The 24,151-nt window shown below is 42.4% G+C and overlaps 1 protein-coding gene across 6 annotated transcripts in view; it reads left to right on the plus strand.

Moving 5' to 3' along the window:
* Positions 1 to 24,151, plus strand: part of ADGRF5 (adhesion G protein-coupled receptor F5) — a 111,222-nt gene that overhangs the window by 22,063 nt on the left and 65,008 nt on the right. The window contains exon 1 of one of the 6 annotated variants that reach the window (XM_061196116.1): positions 13,446 to 13,732. The exons of the other annotated variants lie outside the window; for them this stretch is intronic. The gene's annotated coding sequence lies outside the window, so the exon portion shown is untranslated. Of the gene's footprint in view, positions 1 to 13,445; positions 13,733 to 24,151 lie in introns of those variants that run through there. 6 annotated transcript variants of the gene reach the window in all.

Here is a 24,151-nt window from a genome sequence, read left to right on the forward strand (position 1 = left end):
CCCATTTAGGTCACCACAGAGCATTGAGTAGAGTTCCCTGTGCTATACAGTAGGTTCTCATTAGTTATCTATACATGTATAGATGTAGTGTATATATGTCACATGTAGTGTACATGTAATGTATATATGTCAATCCCAATCTCCCAATTCATCCCACCCCCCTCCCCCCCCGTATCCATATGTCTGTTCTCTACGTCTGTGTCTCTATTTCTGCTTTGCAAATAAGTTCATCTGTATCATTTTTCTAGATTCCACATATATTTAATAAAGACTGTGTTCTACATAGAAGTTAATTCAGAAAACTCAGTCATATACTGGCTCCTGGCACAGAGGGACTCCACTACATGTTCTTGTTCCAAGAATAAGTTACTAATGGTTTGGAACTGTCTGAGGTTGCTTGAAGTGACTCTATCCCCTGGAGCATGACATATCCCTGCATTTGAACAGTAGGCTAAAAATAAGTAATATTAGCACAGTAATTGTATAGACAAATAAACGGAACAAGAGTTGCTTCAATTCTGTCATTCTATGGGACTTCATAGAGTTTTGATTTGTGTTTAAAATTGAAAACAGTGAAGGAGAGTACTACCCGCACGGTGTACTCTTTTTATTTGACAACTACACATTTTAGCTCACACCTTAATGTTTTACTGAAAATTAATATTTAAGTGAAAATTTTTTCTCTTTTTTAGTTGTTTTAAATCTAAAGAATTAATCAAGAAAATAAGGACCATCACTGAAAATAATGTTCTCATATAAAAGAGGGTAGAGTTAATAAAAAATCTGGTCCAGATGTCAAATATACTAGATGCTTCCATCGTCCAGAATTATGAGTGCAGGCTGTTGCCTTCTTCAATCGGATTTTACAATGCAGAGAAGTGTGTGTGTGAGAGAGAGAGAGAGAGAAAGACAGACAGACAGAGAGAGACAGAGAGAGGGAGGTGTACACGTGCATGTGTGCGCCCGTGTGCATGTGTGTATTCATGGGTTTAGGGAACAAATTTTCACTCTTTGTCGTTACATGATTCCTGGGAAATTTTATGATGTCAACCATAGAAGTATACTTAAATATTGCTCCTGTTAGTATACATAAGTATCCCTGATCAGGCATTTGATGTATAAGGTGATTCTGGCACTTAAGAAGGGACAATATGGGAACATTTCTCATGTAGACCAGTAAGTGATCCAAGGGCTGGAGCTCATTCATAAGAGTGCCCTTGTTTAGTGAGGGTCCAGCCGGTTCAAATAAAGAGTCCCAGGAAGAGGCATGTGTGTGAATATCCCACTGGGTAAAGCACAAAGTCCAGATCTCACTGACCCTAAGTAAAATGGAAAATGGAACAACATTTGAGGAATTCAGGAAAAGACTAAAAATATCAATATATGTTGTTTTCCCTCTATTAATGTTCCAGGTCAGACAAGGTAAACTGAAGGGGTGTGGTCCTGGAATCACCATGTAATTGTTAATAGGTAGCTATGTTTTGTGTACTATGCATCAGGTCTAAAAATAGTTCAGTGGTCCCAAGAGGCCAGCTTTAAATTATAGGTGGTGATGTAGTTAGGAATGGTCTTGAACTTGGAAACCTGGACTTATTGCTCTGGGATAGGTCGTGGAACTGTGGGGAGCTGGGCAACTTCCATGCATCACAGTGACAGTTTGCACAGTGCTGGGCCATTGCCAAGGGCTGTAGCAGCCACTGTGAACACCTTTCCCTTCATCTCTTAACTCCATCTGTCCCTGAAACACTCAAAAGGTACAAGCTAGAATGCAGGGCAACTAAACTTTGGGTTCACCAACTTGATCACCAAGCACACTGGAAGGTCAGACAGGGTCTCAAGAGTTTGCCGTCATGGTATGAGATGGAACAGACCAGTGAATAAAGGAGATTCCAAAGAGATGGGTTATGCACAACTTAGATTTTGGGAGACAGAATTTCATAAAACTATGGGTAGGGCACTCGAAGTGAACAACTAATGCTTTTCCTAATATTAAAACAAGCAAGTTGTTTTGAACAGGAGCTAGTTTACTGAGTAATATGTGTAGTATCTGGAAAGTGTGTGCCTTACCATTTTCTTTAAAAGAGATTCGCTTCAGGTAAAATAAAAAGTGGTGCTCGTGGTCTAACAAGGTCTTGCTAATGATGGAATAGCTCATTTCCCCAGGGCTCAATCACAAGCCATCTGGTTTTCCAGCATTCCACATCTCTAGGCTTTTAAAAGCACATTCTTCCTGCTCCCCAAGTAGCTGAACTTCAGAAATGTTGATTAATTTCCATTTGTGCTTCATTTTCCATTCTCACCACTGTTCTCCCAACTTTATGCTTCTCCTCAGCGAGCTTATTTTAGGCCCCTTCTTGGGGCTGGAGTTCAGAACCATTGTTGTTCACAAACACAGGCATCAGCCCAACCTTTTCCGAGTTCTTTCTCAAACAAATGTTGTCATTGTGCCTGACAGTATGTATTCTTGAAAGAGCATTTTAAAAAGAATACATCATGGCTCTGAAGAACTGAGGGAAGTGGTGGTGGAGGGACCCCACTGTTAAGACATGAAGCAGGAGCCATGGAGCAGGGACTCAGGAGGGAGGTGGGATGTGTCCCTGGGGGACGGGGGGTGGCCATCTTTAGCACAGGGATGGCCTTCGCTGGTTGACCAGAAGGTGATATTGACCTAGTAGTGTTACCTTTGTATTGTAGGTCTTGGGAAATTTATTGAGCACCTCTTATGTGCTGGGGATTTCTAGCTCTACCTTAGAAGTTATTTTTACTCTTTGGCTAAGATGGTGGAATACCTCCCCATCTATGTAGGGGGACTCCTGCAACCCTACTGGGGGGGCCTTGGTGGGCATGGTGTGTTAGCAGCCAAAACCACGCCGTGACCGTGTCCTTGAAAGCACTGGATTCTCCTGACGGTATAGACATCCTAGCCCCTGAAAAAGGGATGAGCCGTAAAACAAAATCTCCCCTTGATTCAGTCATTAAAAATGTATTCGTTGAATACCTACTATGTTCCTTGTCACAGCTACGCAGTATTTTCATATTTTCTATTATAATCTCACCTCCAAATTAGTTATTTTAACTAATAATTTAAAAAACTAATAGTTAAAAAAATAGGTTTTAAGTGATCAGTTCTTGAGTGTCCATTTTTCTTTCTTAACTACATTATCTTAAGTTCATGGACGTCACATGAATAAAATTTGGTGGTGGGTCCACAAACTTGAATGGGAAAAATATATCTTTATTTTTACTAACCTCTAATTGCAATTTAGGATTTCCTTTAATTAGGAACCTAGGTAACAAGCCACAGCAGTATTAGCAGTACCTATGACTTTGTCACCAATAGAAATCGCAGATATTTTGGTATCACATTACTATGTTTCAGACCCTCAAAAATCTAGTTTATTCCCATCACCACATGAAATGTGTGATAGTTATTAAAGCTGCCTCATTAAATCTTTTAATTGAATAAATTAAGAAAGAAGTAAATATATTACTAAGTCACATCGTTTTAATATTTTGGTAACTATATTTCAATATAATTATTTTCTCTTGTAATCCTATGTATTTTGTTCTATACATTTAAAAGCATTATTCTGAGAAGGAATCATAGTCTTCACCAGATGGCCAAAAGGGTCCATGCCCCAAAATCTTTTTTTTTTTTAATCCTACAGTCCTTTCATCCAGGGCCAGGGAGATACAAACTGTTTCAGTCTTTATATGTCTAGAAATATCTTTACTTTGTCCTCATCCGTGAATGTTTTTTCAAGTGTGGAACCAGGTGAGGCCACTCTGGAAGAAAGTACAGGTAGAAAAGGATGGTGGGACCATGGACAAGACTTGGGGCAGACTAAATTTAGAGGGCAGGTAGAGAAAGAAAGGGCACCAAGGGGATTGAGAGGTGGGAGGAACCCGTGGGGTAGGAGGAACATCAGAAGACTGGATGCCACAGAAGCCTGAAAAAAATGGGATTTCAAGGAGGCAGGAGCAGCCAACTCTGTCATATGGTGCTGCAGGGTCAAGGAGGATGAGAACAGAAAATGGACCATTGACCATGGTGATGTGGAAACCATGGTGACTGTCATGAGAGTCGCTAGCGCAGAACTAGGGAAGGAAGATGGAGTTGACTGACTTGGGAGCCAAACAAGAGGGGTGAAGAAGTGGAGACAGAGTCAATGTATTCAGCTCTTTGGTCAAGAGTTGCTGTAAAGGGGAGCAGAAAAATATTGCAGTTAATGAGGAAAGAGACAGATCTCAAAGGTTTTTCAAGAGAGATTCTAGAGCATGTTTGTGTGCTACTGGGACTGATCCAGTGCTGAAGATGAAAGAGGAAATGGCACCCAGAGCCGAGTGGAGGAAGAGGCAGGTCGTTGGCAGGAGCAGGGCTGAGTCATCCTCTCAAACCAGAGGGCAGAAAGGGCAGTTCAGGTGCAAGAGTGTGGGAAGTTTGCACATAGGAAGATGAGCATTTGATTGATTCTGTTTTCTCAATGAAGTAGGAGGCAAGACTACAGCCAAGAGTGAGGAGAGAAGAGAAGATGTGAAATGGTGACTTTGAGGAGTGAGAAAACTAACATAAATAAGAAGGTTGTCGGGCCATGTGACTGTAGCAATTCCACCAACAATTAGCAGGATAATTTTAATAAAAAGCTGTTTGTCTGCTCTCAGGCACAGATAAGAACTGCTCTCTGAAATACTCCCCCTTTCCACTATCCCCCACTTCTCTCTAACCCCATTGTCCTCTTTTTAAAAAACTTTTTATTGGAGTGTAGTTGATTTACAATGTTGTGTTAGTTTCAGGTGTACAGCGAAGTGAATCTGTTATACATGTACATATACATAAATCCACTCTTTTTTAGATTCTTTTCCCATATAGGCCACTACAGAGTTCTGAGCAGAATTCCTGTGCTCTGCAGTTGATCCTTATTAGTTATTTATTTTATATATTGTAGTGTGTATATTGTCAATCCCAGCCTCTCAATTTATCCCTCCCCCCTTACCCAATTGCCTTCTTGTTACTAAAACCTCTTTGATGACTTAAACTAATTCATACTTATATGCAACTCATTGGAAATGGACAATATGTCCACCTTTCAAAGGCATTTGAGTCAGAGCAGAGGTTGTTCCTTCACTTAAAGCAATTTGTCTCTAAAAGTGTAAGTTTAGGAATTAGAGGCAGGTGGACATAGGTTTTTCTATTGCTTCTCAAATCCTCCCACAGAGGTGACAGTCTACACTGCTGATGTTACCTGGCGCCATATTTTTCAGACCACTATGGTGCCCTTCACTACACTTTCAGTTCAGCTGTATCCTAATACAATAGAAAGAATCATTTAACATTCTTTCTTGAAAGAATATAGGCATTGGGATAATTTATTTAGAGCATCATTTCTGGCACTAATTAAATTGTGGACCAAGCATCATAAAGAAAAGACTACAGGTTTAACACAAGTTTAATACTGTCTCTCTCTACTCAGAAATCATCTTAGGCATTAGATATAGGGATCAACCCCTTACCTGTACCTGGGGAATTGTCTTAATTTAGAGGTAAGAAGAAAGGGTATCTGAGTATCCAGAGGGGGTTGGGGCAGGCGCCAAGGCACAATGTTAAGAGTCCTGCCTGGGAAGGCAGGAGATACCAATTCTAATTCTGGTTCTGACACTAATGGGTGTTGTGACCTTGGTGAAGCCTCTCAACTCCCTCTAGCATGGTCGCTAGAATGAATGATCACCAGGTCCCCTTGACTCTCAAATCCTGTGATTCTGATTTTTCTCTTGGCATGTATGACTCTTCAGCTCATATTTGTCTGGTGGTTTTAGCATCATGGCTATTCACTCATTGACTTGATAAATTCTGAGGAAGTCACCTCTCCAATCAAAGGCAAAAATGGGGGAACCTTTGTTTTGGTGGCAGAGGAAGTGTTGAGGCCCTGAAAACAGTAAAGAGCCAGGGAATCTGGATGGAAAGTGCCCTTATGGGGACTAGGGTCTGCCGGATGTTAGCAGATGCCCTCACTGCTGCCTGAGGCATATGATACCTGCCGATGCGGAGCACCTGCACCCAGGACACACAGTGAAGGAGCACAAGTTAGAAGAGGAGTGACCACCCGTGTTCATGTACAAAGGAACTTGCACACTTGAGACCAGATGCAGCTTCCTTCAAAATAGCTTCCTTCCCAGACAAAGACAAGAAGGAATGCCCATGTCCTCAAATACCTAGCTCTTCTCCATGTTGCTGAAAGTGAGGGTAGTGGGGATGGGGGCGGGAATAAAGGAGGACGAGTCAATGACATATGTGGTCCATCAATAACTCTGACATCCATGTGCATCAAGGCTGCAGCATGTGGCTGACATATGGGCAACAGTATGCACTTCCTGCTACATGGATGGGATAGTGGGTCACCTGTAAGAGCCAAAGGTGGAATCTAAAAGCTAGGGATGATTGCCAGGCCATTGATGGTCAACCCTGCATAAGAAAAGGTCAACAAAGGCCAAGAGAAGGCTGTTGATGACACCTCTACAGATCTGTGTCCTGAATCTGTCTCCACTTTCCCATATGCTGTCTCTCCCTCTTCCAAGAAAAGGCAGGGAAGGTAGTCTTGGCAGTGGTCCAAAACAGGACTTCACTTGGAGGTTGCTTTGGATTTCTGACCAAAGCTACGACCATCACGGGAGACTTAAGAGGGTGGGTAGAATATGGCAGTCAACTGTATTCAATTGGTCCAAAAGATGGAAAGCTCTGGGATCTACCACAGCAAAATAATTTACGTATCTGAAAGATACTTACGCCAAGAAGGCATAATAAATCTGTCTATTGGTGGAATGGATCCAGTAACAGCAAGTGCAAATAAAACCTGAGAGGCCACAGCTGAGTACAAATATGACCAACTCCATTTAGCAGAGTCTCTGCCAAGATATACACACAAAAGATAAGAATAAGACCATTTGTATACCATAAAACCGCCCAATTTTCTGTCGGTTTCTTCCTTGCATAAGGACAGGTCAGTGCCAGAGGGGAATTTTCCTGGCCTCGTTATAGAAATAACAAAGGAAAGCCGACCCTGAGTCACACTGGGTCAAAAGCGTTACCAACATCTGGTTGTGGATTAAAAAAAAACAAACAGGGCCTACCCTGCCAAGACGTGGAGGTGTGAGTGTTTTACAAGTAGAATAATTATGGACTTTGGTGTATACTTCTGCTGTGTATATACTAGCATCGTGGCATTCTTACCTTTGCTTACATGTTACACTTTCAAATACGCTTCTTTAATGAACCAAATAGGCATCTCTCCCCTCAGGGAGCTTACACCCTAGTGGAGGGTTAGAAGGTGGAGACAGCCAATAAAATAAATAAGTACATTATAGTGTATTAGAGGTGATATGTGATATGGAAAAAATTCATCAGGGAAGGGGGTTGGGAGGACTGAAGTGTGACATATGGTGGTCAGGGAAGGCCTCACTAAGGAAGCAATGTTTGAGCAAAGGTGGGAATGAGGTGAGGGAGTGAGACACGAGGATACCTGGGCTAAGAGCATCCAGGCAGAGAGAATGGCCAGTGCCAAGACTCTGGGATGGAACAAGCTGGCTCACAGGAAAGCCAGCATGGCTGGAGCAACGTGGAAAGAAGGAGAGGAATTAAGGGAGGATATGGTGGGAGGAGCAAGGCTGCCAATGGTGTAGACCTTACAGGCCACTGAAAAGACTTTCACCTTGACTGTGTGAGATGAGAGCACGGCTGAGCACAGGTGGACATTACATAGCTTATATCTTATGAAGACCATTTTAACTGCAGTCTTACACAGAGACCAATTAGAGGTAATGATGATCATCCAGGCAAGAGGTAATGATGGTTTGATGAGAGTGATAGCAGTGGAAGGGGTAAGAAATACCCAACCACGCGTGTATTTTGAAGGTAGACAGGATTTGTTGACAGATTAAATATAAAGTGTGCAAGGGAGGACTCAAGGATGAGTCTTAGAGTTTTGGTCTGGCTAACCTGGAAGAATGGAGATGGGCTTTACTGAGATGGGAGAGACTGTTGGAAAAGCTAGCTTGGGAGGGAGGATCAGGAGTTTCATTGCGGACGTGTTCAGTCTGAGAGCCTATTGAAGATCCAAGTGGATTTATCAAGTGAGAAGTTGGATATACTGGTCAGGAGTGCAGGAGTGAGGTCTGTGATTGAGGTAGATGTTTGGAAGTCATCAGCACAAAGATTTAAACCACAAAACTGGTAGAGATCACCTGGGGAATAAGTGTCAACAGAGAAGAGTTCCAAAGACTGAGCCATGGGACATGCCAATGTTAAGAGGACAACCCAACAATGGAATGAGATGAAGCAGTTTCCTTTTGTTTGCCTTTTTAAAAAAATTTTACTAGAGTATAGTTGACTTACAATATTGAGTTAGCTTCAGGTGTACAGCAAAGTGATTCAGTTGTACAAATACATATATTCATTCTTTTTCAGATTCTTTTCCCATATAGGTTATTACAAAATATTGAGTAGAGTTCCCTGTGCTATGCAGTAGGTCCTTGTTGGTTATCTATCTTATATATAGTAGTGTGCATATGTTAATGCCAAGCTCCTAATTTATCCCTCCCTCCCCACATTTCCCCTTTGGTAACCATAAGTTTGTTTTTGAAATCTGTGAATCTGTTTCTGTTTTGTAAATAAGTTCATTTGTATCATTTTTTAAATTAGATTCCACATATGAGTGATATCATATAATATTTGTCTTTCTTTGTCTGACTTACTTCACTTAGTATGATAACCTCTAGGTCCATCCATGTTGCTGCAAATGGCATCATTTCATTCTTTTTTTATGGCTGAGTAATATTCTATTGTATATATGTACCACATCTTCTTTATTCGTTCCTCTGTCACTGGACATTTAGGTTGCTTCCATGGCTTGGCTATTGCAAATAGTGCTGCAGTGAACATTGGGGTGCATGTATCTTTTCAAATTATGGTTGTCTCCAGATACACGCCCAAGAGTGGGATTGCTGGACCATATGGTAGTCCTTTTGTTTGCTTTTATGGATCACCTAGGACATGCCAGCACCGAGTGAGGAGCTGGGCATACGATAAATAAGACGGGGCCCGGCCCTCAAGGCACTTACAGTCAATGAATTAAGCATTAAAATGATCATTTGAGTGCAGTCTGGTCCCTGCAGAAAGACACATACCTGATAGTTTGGGGTCAGGGAGAAGAAACACATGGCCCAGCCGGGGAGAGCTAGGAGGGTCCTTGGAAGAAATAACATCTGCAATTTAACTGGACATTAAAAGTTAGCCAGATGAAGAAGGGGGAAGGGCAGAGGCGTGACACAGCCTGGAGCATGCTGGGAAAGACACATTTATTTGGTGCTGACATTTCTGCCTGAGCAAATAGCTCTGTCTCCAATGAGGTTATCCCCTCAAGTCCTAAGAGACGCCTCATACTAACGCAAACATAGATTAACACGACTAGTGAATTAGTTACGCAGGCTGCACCATCGCAGTCTGGTTGAAGTCTGGGTTCAATTTGCCACCCACTACAACATCTTAGAACTCAGGAGAAGGGCTCCGTCCCAGCCAACGACAGGGCAGCTGTAGCTGCGACAGGGCAAAGTCTTCCCATCAGCAGTGAATTCTGGGTTGCAGACGAGACCATATGGTGGTCCCGTTTTCTATTTGTCTTTGTTTTCGTTGTAAAGTGAGTGCCACGAGCACAGAGTGTTCCTAGCAACAAACAGGACGATGGATGAGAGAGGAATTGCTCTTCAGTGAGGCAAAGGGACAGCCGCCTTGACAGCGCCCTGTCTCGTGTCAGAGTTGATGGCGTCCCACAAACCAACGCAAACAGGGAAAAGACAGCGCTTTCAAAGAAGCGTTAACCCAGGAGCTGACTGACAGCAGGGCGTTTTTTAAGGCAACATGCATCCGAGTCAAGGTCCCCCACGTCGTCACTCTTTCTTGAAGTATCAAGGTCTGCAAGCTTTCCTCTCCTGGGGTGGGCGAACTCTGCCACCAGACATTCAGTTCTCTCTTACAATTACTTTCCAAAGCCGTCAGCCTGCCAAGTTATTTTAGTGTCCTTTACCCCCATGATAATGTACACGTTCCTCCTACATTTTCTTCATTCCTTCCAACACAGCTGGTGTCATTCATCTACATCTATACTAATCCACTCAAGATACCCCCAAAGGAACCACATCTCATGACAAACACAAGAAGGTATATTTTAGAGGCACCTTCAAAGTGCCAGTCTGTGCGGAACCAGAGGCAAAGCCAGCAGAAAACAAAGGCAAAGACGGTACCAAATCCCTACATGATATTACAACAAAAACCTCTTTTCTGCAGAAATAACAATAGCTAACACACATGCTCACTAAGTGCCAGGCACTGTTATAAGCCTTTATACATGTATGGAACTCAGTTAATCTTCCCAACAACCCTGAGGTAGGTCTTATTATTACTCTAATTTTACAGATGAGAAAACTGAGGTACAGAAAGATCAAATAACCTGTTAAGTTTCTGAGGAGCTACTAGTGGGCAGATCTGGTGTCCACACGCTTAACCCCAGGCTACTTTGCGTTTTCAAGACTCAGGTGTTTTCTACTACTTAAATTTAATATCATAAGTTTTTAGTGTAAAAAAGAATCTGGAATGTCTTTGTCCATTTCGTATAGAAAAAGTCAATACCACAAATATTTAGCATAAGAAATTTGGAATACATTTGACCCTTGAACAACGTAGGGGTTAAGGGCACCCACCCCCGCGCACTCAAAAATCTGTGTATAACGTTACAATCAGCGCTCCGTATCCTGGTTCCACATACAAGGAGTCAACCAGATAACTGTGGATCGTGTCATACAGTCATGTGTAGTTAGTGAAAAAAATCGGCGTGTAAGTAGACCCACGCACTTCAAACACACGTTGTTCAAGGATCAACTGTATTCTAAAATATGATTTAAGCTATTTGGCTCTGTGTGTATGTGTCTTAATATTCTTCTTATTTATTTATTTACTTATTGGTCAAGGGTAGTATGTTATTTATTTTTTATAGAATTACTTTTTAAATTGAAGTATAGTTGATTACTATGTTTTTTAAAAATGTATTTAAATTTATTTTGAAATAGAAATTCACAGTTCTTGTTTGTGGGTAAGATTAGGCCATGTTTTCTTATCTATAGGGATGTTATTTTGCTTCTTATTCTTTTTTTAAAAATTTTTATTGGAGTATAGTTGCTTTACAATGTTGTGTTAGTTTCTGCTGTACAGCAAAGTGAATCAACTGTATGTATACATATATCCCCTCTTTTTTGGATTTCCTTCCCATTTATGTCACCACAGAGCACTGAGGAAAGTTCCCTGTGCAATACAGTAGGTTCTCATTAGTTACCTATTTTATATATAGTAGTGTGTATACGTCAATCCCTATTCCCAATTCATCCCACCCTTCCTTCCCCCCTTGACAACCGTAAGTTTGTTTTCTACATCTGTGACTCTATTTCTGCTTTGCAAATAAGTTCATCTGTATCATTTTTCTAGATTCCACATGTAAGCAATATTATATGATATTTGTTTTTCTCTTTCTGACTTACTTCACTCTGTATGACAGTGAGTATTTTCTATAGAATCAAAAGATTTATTTTTCATAGTGATTCACACTTTACTATACGTAATGCCATTAAAACTGGATTAAATAATAAGGCCCTTTACTGTGCCACTGACAGTAAATCCAGAGGTAAAGTACATCCACAAACGTGCCACATGTCCAAGCACACCCAGGGCTCAGCAAGGAGAATGACATCACTGTGTTTTAAACCTATTACAATGCACCCCCTGAGCACAGCCAGGCCCAGGCTGGCAGCAGGGAGGAAGTGGAGGGTAAGCTCTCAGGGGGCAACCAACAACGTCTTCCACAATGGCATGGAGTGGGCTGGAGGATACAATTGAGAATCAGTACCGAGAAGTAGAATAATAATATTTTGAAGTTTCATCTTCTTTTTGCCAAAATACTTCACCATTGTCCCCAGCCTGAGTACGACTGGTGGTTGCTGACTTGCCTTCGGGGCGATAGCGCTGGCTGGAAAGGAAGGCTGGCAAGGAGGGAGGGAGACGGTGTGGGACAGGGAAGGCCCGTGAGCTTGGAGGATTCGAGCCCAGGTCTCCAGTTCTGGAGCTCTTCCTCTATGCCAGTCTTTTACCAGAGCCTATATAATATACGGCTTCAGCAGTATTATTATTCCACTTTCACACATAATAAAACTGAGTCTCAGTGAGGTCTCATAACGTGTCCAAGGCCACAGAAATAGGAATCAGTGGCCCTATGGTTTGAATCCCTACAGTCTGACTCTGGGGTCCCGGCACTGACACACAGTCCTGACACTAGGAGGGTTTCTTTCAATGCGGTCTGGGGACGGCCTGCGTCAGACTTAATGGAGCACTTACAATGCAGATTCCTGGGCTCTAGGACAGCCATTCATCAGACTTCCTGTGGGCAGCGTTTTAGAGTAGGAAATTGAAGATCATTCCCCACACTGAAGTTTAAGAACAATTAGATGACCACCTATTACTTCCCATCTGTGTTCTGACCTTGGGCAAGTCACTGTTTCTCTTTGGACCTCAGTTTCCTCCCTTGTAAAAAGAGGATGAGTAAGGTCACTTTCGGCTCAAGAACTCTGATTCTGATTCTAATTCATTTTTAAAAAAATTTTTATTGGAGTATAGTTGCTTTGCAATGTTGTGTTAGTTTCTGCTGTACAGCAAAGTGAATCAGCTATACGTATACGTATATCCCCTCTTTTTTGGATTTTCTTCCTGTTTAGGTCACCACAGAGCATTGAGTAGAGTTCCCTGTGCTATGCAGTAGGTTCTCACTGGCTATCTATTTTATACGTAGTGATTCTAATTCATTTTAAACCCAACCACCTGACTGCAGCCTGCCAACCTGCCTTTTTCCAGGTATCTCCTTATCTTTAAACATTAGTGTTATTGAGATGATATTTTAAGTGTTACAGAATTTGTAGTTAGATGCACAAATATTCATAGAGTTTCCCTGGAAATCTGGATGCCCCTGAATGTGACATATTTGAAGTGCAACCCTCCCTTAAGCCCAGGGCTAGGACTAAACAACCTCACTAGGTCTTCTCATATTCAAGATTTTTTTAATCTCTTATTTCTTAGTGCCACTAGAAATGAAACTCATTGATAATTTTAATTTCCCTTCTGAAAACACAATCTCATTTAGTGGACATCTTTCAAAGGTTTAAACCAGGCATCCTACACCGGCCATGAGCTCGAACACATTTGGGGTTCTCTCTGGTTTCATTTTCTGAACTTTTTCTTGGAGAAAGGGAAGCAAAAACTAGGGCATTGGCCAAACAAGTCCGGCCACTCAGTGAATAGGTTTCCAGATAAGAATGACCTGAAAGACTTCCCATGGGCGTGAGGGAAATCGCATACGCCATCCAGGGAAGAGGACCAGGAAATCACTTCTTGTTTTCAAACAGCGGCTAGCCATCGGGGATGACCCTGTGAGGCTCGGGGGACCACGGCAGGAAGGCACTGGTCAGCAGCGAGACTAAGCTCAGCTTGGAGCTGCCGGACCTGCCTGAGCCCTCCCGATGAGTCCTGTTTGACTCTCCCTTCACCGAGCATGAGGCTGTGGGGTGAATGGCCTCGTAGTGGAGACCTGGAAGTTTGTTAGACGTCTGATCAGAGCAGGAGCCGGCCTGGGACAACGGTGCTGGGCAGGTAACAGGCATTTCTCCTAATGGGGGTCTGTCTCCCTTTGTAGCAAGACCTCAGGGGCAGCTAGGTCACTCTGACACTCCTTTAAGGCATCTTTCAGTTACGACCCTCTGCCTGATTTTCTTTTCTGTAGCTGTGACATGTATGTTGGGAGCACAAAGCATGTCTGGTCAAGGGCATTTTGCATGCAGGCTGTTGGTTACGTTGGTGAGACTGCGTTTAGGGAGACTGAGTGTCAGGCAGTGAGCTGGGATGCTTTTAGGATTTCCTCTAAAATAAAAAAAGCTTTCCTTTTCTTTTTCTTTCTTTTTAATGAGTTATCCCATCCCTGAGCCAGAAAATACCGTAAAGACCAGAGCATTTTTGAATTGCTATGTGAGTGTTTCCATGCCAGGCAGCAGGGGAGGCTACCCCGAGTGTAGCAGGAGGGGCACGGGTATCCTCAGGACCCAGGCAGTCCTGGGAATGTGAAATGTAAGATGCTGCCCCACCCAGACTGAGGGGAAAGGGGTTTGCAAGTCAGCGCTGGGAAGGATGTCAAGAAAAGTGCTGGGATCAAGAGCAGGCAGGCTTGTCTCGAGTGTTCTAGAAGGAAGGAAATGCCGTATGATGTGTGGTTTGCTTAAACCATTTTTTTTTTTAACATCTTTATTGGAGTATAATTGCTTTACAACGTGTTAGTTTCTGCCGTACAACAAAGTGAATCAGCTATACGTGCACGTATATCCTCATATCCCCCCCTCTTGCGTCTCCTTCCCACCCTCCCTATCCCACCCCTCTAGGTGGACACAAAGCACGGAGCTGTTCTCCCTGTGCTATGAGGCTGCTTCCCACTAGCTATTTTACACTCATGCTAATCTCTCACTTCGTCCCAGCTTACCCTTCCCCCTCCCCGTGTCCTCAAGTTCATTCTCTATGTCTGCGTCTTTATTCTTGTCCTGCCCCTAGGTTCTTCAGAACCTTTTTTTTTTCTAGATTCCATATATATGTGTTAGCATATGGTATTTGTTTTTCTCTTTCTGACTTACTTCACTCTGTATGACAGACTCTAGGTCCATCCACCTCACTACAAATAACTCAATTTTGTTTCTTTTTATGGCTGAGTAATATTCTGTTGTATATATGTGCCACATCTTCTTTATCCATTCATCTGTCGATGGACATTTAGGTTGCTTCCATATCCTGGCCATTGTAAATAGAGCTGCAATGAACACTGTGGTACATGACTCTTTCTGAATTATGGTTTTCTCAGGGTATATGCCCAGTAGTGGGATTGCTGTGTCATATGGTAGTTCTATTTTTAGTTTTTTAAGGAACCTCCATACTGTTCTCCATGGTGGTTGCATCAACTTACATTCCCACCAGCAGTGCAAGAGGGATCCCTTTTCTCCACACCCTCTCCAGCATTTGTTGTTTGTAGATTTTTTGAGGGTGGCCATTCTGACCAGTGTGAGGTGATACCTCACTGTAGTTTTGATTTGCATTTCTCTAATGATGAGTGATGTTGGGCGTCCTTTCATGTGTTTGCTGGCAATCTGTGTATCTTCTGTGGAGGAATGTCTATGTAGGTCTTCTGCCCATGTTTGGGTTTAAACCATGTTTTCTTGTACTTTGTAGAAAGCCAGGCCACACCACTTCACTGCAGCCCAGTTTTTCCCTTCATAAAGGGCTAATGTTTGGGGCCTTTCATTTTTGAATTACGCAAGTAATGCATGACTATATTCGTACTATAATAGACTATGGCTAACAATTTTTCAAGCCCCGCACACCCGATATGCATTAGTTTTTTCCCCTCCCCAATGTTATCCCATCAGTTGTTTGCTGTGTATATTACCAGTTAAATGACTTATTTTTCTGTCTTCCCAGCTCTTAGGACAAGTCAGGGCACGTAGGAGTACAAGAAATTCTCATTGTCAGAGCCATGTATTGGTCTTTAACAATACCTTCCTCTCACTGGAAAGAAAAAATAATACATGGGGAATGTGAACAGCTCTTTTAATATTTAGAAAAGTTTGAAAGAGTTTTATTCATTTTCAGCATTATTATTTTTGTGTTGGTTTTGGCTTTGGCAACTAATAGTATTCATAACAATTTCCCAGGGATTAAATTCTAGATTTTTCAACTAGTAGTTTGGGCTTCTCTCCTGAAGGCCATCAAAGGCATTCTGTTCTGGAAAATAAAAGAAAAGAAAATTAACCGGATAGATAGATGGATGGATGGATGGATAGATAGATAGATAGATGATAGCTAGTCAGCTAGATTAAGTGGTTGGCTCTGGGAAAATGGGGAGAGCGTGGGAGAGATTCCCTTTTTATTTAATGGATGATAGTTGGGTTTAACAGTTGGGTTCATTTTCTATTTCTTTTGGCTTTCTGTAAAAAGGTGGCCTTTTATTTTTTTCCTTCCATACATTATTATGAGACAAGTGAATAAGAAAAAAACACTGTGAACAAGTCGGTATGGGTCATGGAGAGAGGATCTGGAATGAAGTTGCATGAGCAATGTCAAGTCCAAGAATAATCACAAAATACTTTCAGTTGCTATTTGGCATTTTCTTGCCCTTCCCAAGGTTTCTCTACCCCAAACTAGAGGGCCAGTTGGCCCTGCTGATTTTGGACATTCTCTGGTGCTTTCTTGACCATCCTGTTAAATTCGCCTGCCTTGACTCTTTCTCGGGGTAATTCAATTAATCATTTCACCCTGCTGCACAGTGCTAGCCCCTGATAGAGACCTCCTCATCCTTCACCATGTCATAGGTAAAGCAGGTAGCTTGTTCCCATTTTATGGAATACAAAAATGAGAGGCTCAGAGGTTTCGTTGTTTGCTCAGCATCTCTCAATTAGTCTTTTGGGGGCACTGAAATAAGAAGAAGCCCAGATCTCTACCTTTCCAACATAAGGATAAAAGTCATGTGGAATAGAGAATGAATGTGATTGGCTAGATTCTATCAACTTGGTAGCAACATGGATTCCCAGTTGTGCTGGAAGTCTGTAGACAGATTAAGCTATTGCCTGGTCCAGATTTTAGCAGATTCTAATGCCTGCTGTCCATTGGTATCACCCCCAGAAACTTAACAAAAAGAAAACGATGCCCAGACACTTCCCTGGAACAACTGAGTCAGAATCTCTGGGGAAAGGGCTCGGGCATGGTTTTTTGTTTGGTTCGTTTGTTTTTAAACCTCCAAAGTGATTCTGTTATGCAGTGAGGGTTGAGAACCACTGAGTCCAAACTGTAAGAGATAAAGTCTAAATTGAGAAGCAGAAGTGATACCGCTTCATGGAGCCGAGAAGTTGGGGCCAGAAGTGCCGGCAGCTGTGAACATCATGTATTAGGATTCTGGCGGCTCCTATATATGAGAGGAACAACCCCCTCTCATGTCTGCAGGTGAGAATGAAGAGGCATCTCCATTCCCCAGACAATGGCACTGCCTTTCAAGTTTAAATCAGAACAACCCCACTGGCTTCCCTGCAGATTCAATGGCTCCCTGTTACTTGCAGAGTTTACAAGATCAGATGAAATGTTCTAGGTAAACAGGACGTGCTCTTCTACCGCCAAATGACTACGGGGGTGGGGGTCATCTATTCTACTCAATGTCATTTTAACATGTGTCTCATTTCCCAGAAAAAGAAATACTAATTATCCTTTGCATGATCCGTCACTTTCTGGATTGATCTATAGATGGATAGACAATAATTCAGAGCTGTTTGTTTTTTTTTAATAGATTTTATTTATTTACTTATTTATTTTTGGCTGCGTTGGGTCTTCGTTGCTGCGCGCGGGCTTTTCTGTAGTTGTGGTGAGCGGGTGCTACTCTTCGTGGCGGTGCCTGGGCCTCTCATTGCAGTGGCTTCTCTTGTTGCAGAGCCCGGGCTCTAGGTGCGCAGGATTCAGTAGTTGTGACATACGGGCTCAGCAGTTGTGGCTCATGGGTTAGTTGCTTCGCGGCATGTGGGATCTTCCTGCACCAGGGATCAAACCTGTGTCCCCTGCATTGGCAGGCGGATTCTTAACCACTGAACCACCAGGGAATCCCCAGAGCTGTATTTTAATCAGAAGATGTGTCCCTAGAAACTTCCTCGCCGACATTTCTCAGTATAATCCAAATTAGTATCACTCATCGCTGTAATCTTTGTCTCCTTTATAAGGAGTACTGGGTGGGGGGGGGGCACTCAGCCTCAGTTTCCCCAGGTCCTGAGAGTTTCAACACAGAGTAGGTGCTGCAGGAAGGCTTGTTGGGTTAAATATCTGTGTTGACTGTGGAGGCGCTATGAATTCACACGTTATTTACCAGCTCAGCATTTCAACTCATGTTGTCTGATTCTAGTGATGATGGTTAAAATAACTGGAGTCTTGCTTATTTCCTAAAAGATAATCACAAAGGTGAAACCTTTAAAGTCACAGCTTAGTGGAAGCATTTACGTTGATAGGTGTGCAAAGAGCTGTGGAATTACAAAGACAGAGAATCCTTTCCTTTAATCAGCTTATACTCAGAATGGGAGGCAAGGCACAGGCCTTGGGAATTTTAATAATAACAGGTAATATTTACTGAGTACTTATTATGTGCCAGGCACTGTGTTCAGTGCTTTACAAAGACTGTTAAGTCATATAGTTATTCCAATAATCCAATACCTCAGGTACTATTATAATACCTACTGTATAGACAAAAGGACACACAATTTAAAATAAGTTGCCCGAGGCACACAAAGCTGGCAAGTAGTGAAGTTGGGATTCCAGCTCAGGCGGTCTGACTTACCAGTCCAGAGACCTAATTACTATGCTGTGCTCCAAAAACCACAATAGTGCTGCAAAAAAATCCAAATGCCAGGGCCAGCAGAGTAGCGGAGGAGAGAAATGTAGTGTATTCCAAAGAATGATGTATCTCTCGAAAAGACAAGAAAAGAGGCATGTGCTATAAAGGGTAAGAGCTCAGATTCGGCAACAGAGTTGGCTACATACTGTGTGACTTGGGGTGTGTGATTTAATTTACCGAAGTCTCAGTTTCTCCATCAGTAAAATGGGGATATTGCTACTTCAAACAATATAGGATTTAAGGATTAAATGAGCCTAGTACATGCAGAGCGCTTAGTCTAATGCCAGCATAAAGCGAGGGCTTGATAAATGATAGCAATTGTTGTTACTAAGGGAATAAGCAAGACCTGAAATAATGAGTAAATCTCAGAAGGGAGGACTGGGTCATTTCAGCTGCCAAGAATAGTGTGAGAAGAAGCTAAGAGGTAGCAATCCATTCAACCAATATTTGTTGTTCATATTTAGGACACATTTTGCAAAAAATGGTACAATAAAAGCTTGTGAGTAGGTCAGGCTGTTCTGTATCCAAGTGTCATGGAAGAAAAATGTAGCAGGGCTGGGGTTTCCTTAGGTGGCGGTGACCATGCTTGCCAGGTGAATTAGCCCAAATATTCTCTGGGCATTTGAGAATGTTCAGAGTACTTGAATGTGGTACAGTAGCAGTCTGTGAAAAATAGTGTTCTAGGCAAATGAATCAGCTGATGGTACTGGATATTGGACAGGGAGGAAAGGAGGGAGGGTTCAGGAGATTGCTGCAGTCATCCCGGTGATAGTGATAATGACGAGATAGTAATGTCCACACCAATTTGGAGGCCGAGGAAAAGAAAACATGGCAGTGGAGGTATTTACAGGACTTAGCAAATGGTGGAATTGCTCCTCCCACTCCTGCCCTGGATTCTTGTAACCAGGAATACCTGTGGGGTTGTGAGTCTGTGAAACTGAAAAATGAAGCCAGCAGCTGGCAAACCTGGGAAGAGGTGGGTTAGGAGAGAAGAGACACATTAGTTCTGGATGAGCTGAATTTAGACCCAGGTGGAAATAGTCCAGTTGGAAAGATGCTCCTAATATTTAGCAAAGAGATCAAGGTGGAAATAAAGTTTGGGGACTTTTCATGTAAATTAATAATTAAAACTATAGATGTGGACAAGCTCCCTAAGAGAAAGGGTGTCAAGGGAGATCATCCAAGGACCCAAGGGAGGTTTGGAGGGCCTACAGTGAGACAGTGTAGGATGAGGAGGATGGAATCATAGGAGGAGAGAAAGGAGCAAAGACTGGAGCGAGGAGAGACCCCAGGGGAAAAGAGGGGACTGTGAAGGAGGAGGTATTAAGTGTGGTCAGAAACCAACAAGAAACCAGGGAGGACGAGCGCTAGTGAAGAATGTCACACTTTAGAAAATACTTTTTTTTTTTTTTAAACATCTTTATTGGAGTATAATTGCTTTACAGTGGTGTGTTAGTTTCTGCTTTATAACAAAGTGAATCAGCTATACATATACATATGTCCCCATATCTCTTCCCTCTTGCGTCTCCCTCCCTCCCACCCTCCCTATCCCACCCCTCTAGGTGGTCACAAAGCACTGAGCTGATCTCCCTGTGCTATGCGGCTGCTTCCCACTAGCTATCTATTTTACGTTTGGTAGTGTATATATGTCCATGCCACTCTCTCACTTTGTCCCAGCTTACCCTTTAGAAAATACTTTTCATAATAAGGTGAGGACTAAAGTCAGACTATCCAGATTAAGGAAATTTTGGAATGGCCGTGACTTCTCAGGCTACTGTATTTGGGGGGGAAAAATAATACTTTTTTCATTTTAAGTAGCACACTTACATACATTATTCTTAAAGTCTAACAAAATGGAAATTTAAGAGAAGTGAAGTCAATGGCTAGGGACACCAATGCCTCATGTCAGAGATATGGAGTGAATGGGGGCTGGGAAAGGAAGGAACACAGAGGGCTAAGATGGCCCTGCCGAACATTAAAATGTTGGAATAATTGCAACCACAAGGTAGACAAATAACTGCTGCCCCGGGGCCCCTGGAGTGTCCGAGTGCCCCCTCCCACCTCTGCCTCGGTCACCCAGTTGCTTGCCTTGGACCCTTGCACAGACCTCCCCACTAACTGGCAATGAGGGCCCTGAGGCCCCTCCTCTTGCAGCGACCAGGGACTGCTCTGCTTGGGCCACTATTGTTGTCATTAGAATACTCAGTATTATTTTGAATCTCACCTCGTAAAGAGTAGAACCACAGAACTGTAAAGGTTTGGACCAACACCCAAGCCCCCTGAGGCTCTATACAGCCTGGCAGCCAACCCCAGGGCCACCCTCCATGGCAGTCGAAATGCATTGTTTTGCCAGGGCTTAGGGAAACCCCTCCATGTGGTAAATGAAAGTAGCAAGATGGTTGAGATAAGAGCAGAGTTAGGAACTTAATGTTTTCATGGAGATGGCAATCTCTTGCTCAAAGGTTAAAATCCTCCAGTGATTTATAAGGAAAGAAGGATAAAAGGTTATCAATGCCACACACATGTGCAGTGTGTTTTAGAAAACTTGACCCCATTGTGTACAAACAAATGTTCCTCTGTAATCTGATAGGACTGAGCTACCCTGACACAATGCTACTGCAGGACTTTATTTTAAGGCAAAGGAAAATTAAATAGAAAAAAAAAAATTTCAAGGCAGTTCTTTCATTGGTATTGTGTTTCGTGTTTGTGTTAAATAAATATTTAGCTTATAGTTCTGCATGTGTGACGGATGAATCATCTCATTAGATAAGGTCAGCAAAGGTAAGTTTTATCACTTCTGTGTTTGAAAATACAGATCTGTGAAGGCGGGCTCTTAAAGTAGTCCTTGAGGACTTTTAATCTGCACTTCTGCAATTCGGGAGGGAGGTTATTGATGACATCCTGTCTTAATTGCAACCCTGAGCAAAGAATAATAATCTCAGTCAAATTTGCAATGGAAGTCCTGAAATTTCGTACTACCATTCATCATCTGCCATCAAGAGGAACTCTGCTTTGAATTATTCTCTAGTAGTAGTATAATATAGTATGTGCCCCAGAACATAGGGAACAGGGCATAGGAAGATATACCATTGGCTTTTTCAAAGGATACAATACCTGTCCAGTTAGTCACACACAGGCCAAGGGTTAGTAAGATGCATGGCTTCCCCTGTTAGTGTCCTAGCATGCAATGCAATTCTTCCTTTCTTAAAAAGAAAGCCACGCATATAACATCACCTTCTGTGCATGACACGGAAACCAAGCAGTTTACCTATGGGAAGAATCGCTACTCTCTCTCCTCCACTTTTTAACCAAATATCTTGAGTTTTATGTGCCCACCATATTCACAAGTCCTGACCTCCCATTTATAGCTGAACAGAGCAGGGAATCTCCAACCAGGAGGAAGTCGTTTGCCTGAGCATTAAAGGGTGGATAGAATTTGAATCTGTGGTGATTATGTTGAGGCGAAGGGACAGGAAAAAAAAGGGAGATCAAGAAACCAAGTAAATGATGACAGGATTACTTTGGTTTTGCCAAACACTAAAAGATAGTTTGACCATAATAACTACCCTTCCCCACTCCCAGGATTAAGTCTCAAAGATTAATGTTCATATTATTACTTTTGCATGAACACTGGGAAATCTCTTGCACTATTTTAAATCATGAAAAAGCAACCAGCTACAGTAGTGAAAATATGATAGATGCTTATGAAATAAGCCAGCTCCAGGTCACGAGGGCCTTCAGCATCAGCAAAAGCCATTGCCTTTGTTCCGAAAGCAGCTGGGAGCTGAACAGAGGTAACACATGAGAAGAGCACTTCCAGAAGGTCAATCTTGCATCTACATAGGTGATGGGCAGAGAGGAAAAGAATCCAGCCATCGCAGTGGTGCACGTGAGGGGCAGTGAAGGCCTGGACTGTGTAGTCAACCAGAGATGGGAGAGATAAGTGCAAGAGATAGTTTTGATTAGGCTCAGAAGCCTAAGTGAGGTTACAATGGATTTGAAATAATTGTGAGAAATTTTAGACTCTTTGAACAGTATTGGGACCTTCAGAGGCCAATTCCTCCACCCCAAATTTGAAATCACCAGGGACCATCAGCTCCCTGGCTTTGCTGAAAAGAAAACTGAGACTCAGAGAGGTGAAGTGACTTGCCCCAGTTCACGAACCAATCAGTGCCAAAGTGAGGCTAGAATTCAGTTGCCTGGTCTAAGGTCCATATAAAGAAAGTTTTTCATTTATTCTTATTGATATCCCACTGAGAAGATCTCATAGGCCAAATGGTACCTTTTCCCAATGGAATAGATTGCAAAATTTATAATTTTGTCATCACCACATATCAACTGTGCAATCTTGGCGAGCTACTCAGCCTTCTAACCTTCCATTTCCATTTTTAAATATGGAATAATTAGGGATAATTTAGTGGTATCACAGGATCATTGAGTGGGTTAAATGACATAATCCTTGGAGAGAGCTTAGCACCATGCCTGAAACAGATCCAGTAAATGACAGGGATCTATCACCATCAGCATCACCATCAGCATCACCATCATCATCAGCATCATCATCACCATCAGCAGCATCATCACCATCAGCATCATCGCCATCATCAGCAGCATCATCATCACCATCAGCAGCATCATCACCATCAGCAGCATCATCACCATCATCAGCAGCATCATCATCACCATCAGCAGCATCATCACCATCAGCATCATCACCATCATCATCGCTGATAATTATTCTCCACCATCCTATCACAAACAACTTGTCTGACTGTAGGACAACATTATTATCTATTGATAGAATTTTAAGAATCCTTGGTTGAGCTCTTCAGTCCTGACTGATTCAACCCCTAGCTGCCTTTGAGACACATAGCCCTTGCCAGGCCCTACTTTTCTCATCTAAAAAACTAAGAGGTGTGTGTGTGTGTGTGCATGTGTGTGTGTGTGTTAGTGTGTGTGTGTGTGTGTGTTTGTAGAGGGCTGGCCAGAGTGCTTGAACTAGAGATGAATTCTCATTTGTCTTTCAGTTTTAAACTGTGTATGTTTTATGCTCTATTCAGACACACCAATAATCCATTTTTCAATTTTCATAAAAACATTGCCAGAATAAATAGTAAATACTGGGCAGCAGACCAGAGGGCCACACTCACACTTTTTGAGTGATAAAAAATAAAAAGATGTATCATTTTTATTGAATCCTATATTAGTTTGCTAGGAGCACTGTCATAAAGTCCTGCAGATTGGGTAGCTTAAGCAACAGAAGTTTATTTTCTCACAATTCCGGAGCTTGGAGGTCCGAAATCAAGGTGTTGGCAGAATTGGTTTCTTCAGAAGCCTCTCTCCTTGGCTTGTAGATGCTGTCTTCCTCTGGTGTCTTCATGTGGTCATTCCTCTGCATGGGTCTGTGTCCTAATCTCCTCCTCTTATATGGTCACTGGTCATATTGGATTAGGGCCCCACCCATATGACCTCATTTTGACGCAATGACTTCTTTAAAGACCCTGTCTCCAAACAAGGTCACATTCTGAGCTGCTGGGGGGTTGGAATTCAACATATTAATTTTGGAGGACACAACTCAGCCCTTAACAAATGCAGCTGTGACCAGGCATTTT

This window comes from Eubalaena glacialis, chromosome 7 (assembly GCF_028564815.1).
Source record: "Eubalaena glacialis isolate mEubGla1 chromosome 7, mEubGla1.1.hap2.+ XY, whole genome shotgun sequence".
Classification (NCBI taxonomy): Eukaryota; Metazoa; Chordata; class Mammalia; order Artiodactyla; family Balaenidae; genus Eubalaena; species Eubalaena glacialis.